The sequence below is a fragment of the Oryzias melastigma genome, linkage group LG11, assembly GCF_002922805.2.
Source record: "Oryzias melastigma strain HK-1 linkage group LG11, ASM292280v2, whole genome shotgun sequence".
Taxonomy (NCBI): Eukaryota; Metazoa; Chordata; class Actinopteri; order Beloniformes; family Adrianichthyidae; genus Oryzias; species Oryzias melastigma.
The window spans coordinates 3,883,022-3,884,140 of NC_050522.1; positions in this window are offsets into that span (position 1 = coordinate 3,883,022).

Here is a 1,119-nt window from a genome sequence, read left to right on the forward strand (position 1 = left end):
TGGATGGATGATGGATGGTTGAATGAATGGATGATGGATGGATGGATGGATGGATGGATGGATGGATGGATGATAGATGGATGGATGACAGATGGATGATAGATGATGGATGATAAATGATGGATGGATGATGGATGGATGGATGATGGATGGTTTGTTCCATGGCTCCTGCAGGCTCTGGTCTCTGGGAGTTCATTTGTTGATAGCTTTGTGATGAAGGAGGAGGAAAGGCCGCTCTCGTCAATAAATCATTTGCTGCCTGCTACATTTAAGCCCTCACCATTGAGTTTAACAAGAGAAGCAGTCCTCCAAGCAATATGGTGAGTGGCACTTCATCCACATGCCCCACATCCCCTCATCTCTCCTCCCTCGGGGATGTCTGATTGTGAAGTGTGAGAAGATGCTTCAGTTTGAGCGATTTCAGTTGAGCAAGAAGGATCCGAGCTGTGACCTCTGCTAAAATTTACCCTAACTGCCAGAGATTTGGAGACCTTCATTTCCTTGCTCATAATTAAACTCCTCAACCCGAATCTGACCCAGCCGTTCTCTTCCAGGAACAAAGCTGAGGTTTCCTGCAGAGTTTATTAAGCCTGGCTTATTGCAGGGATCAGACACCATCCACCTCTTCATCTACCAACTGCAGGTCTTCCTGTTCAACTATCTCTGCTATTCACTGCTGGAAAGGCTATGGATGGCAGATACTGGCAGGCGGTGCGTTCACATGCTGCTCAAGAGAGCTGCTGGGAAAGTGTTTGTTCTTGACATGTCTCTGATGCACACCAAATACTCCACAAACCCTTCAGTTCCAACAAAAACTCAAATAAAGCTTCAGCATCACAATGCACTTCACCTGAGACACCAGCAGGTGGCAGTTACGATCCAGCTCTTCTGCCTCAGCCCTACCCCTGGATGCTGGAGGGAGTGTTGGTTCTATTAGCTCCGGCTGGACCATCAGTAGTCCTCACATGGAGATAAATGTTTTTCAGAGGATCCCAGAAACCAGCAAAAGCCTTTGATAAGAAAAGAATCTATGAGTAGATTCTCCCAAAACAGCACAAACACGGATCACGGTGCAGCAGCTAAAGACCCTCTGCAGGTATGACCTGTTAGCCAACACCC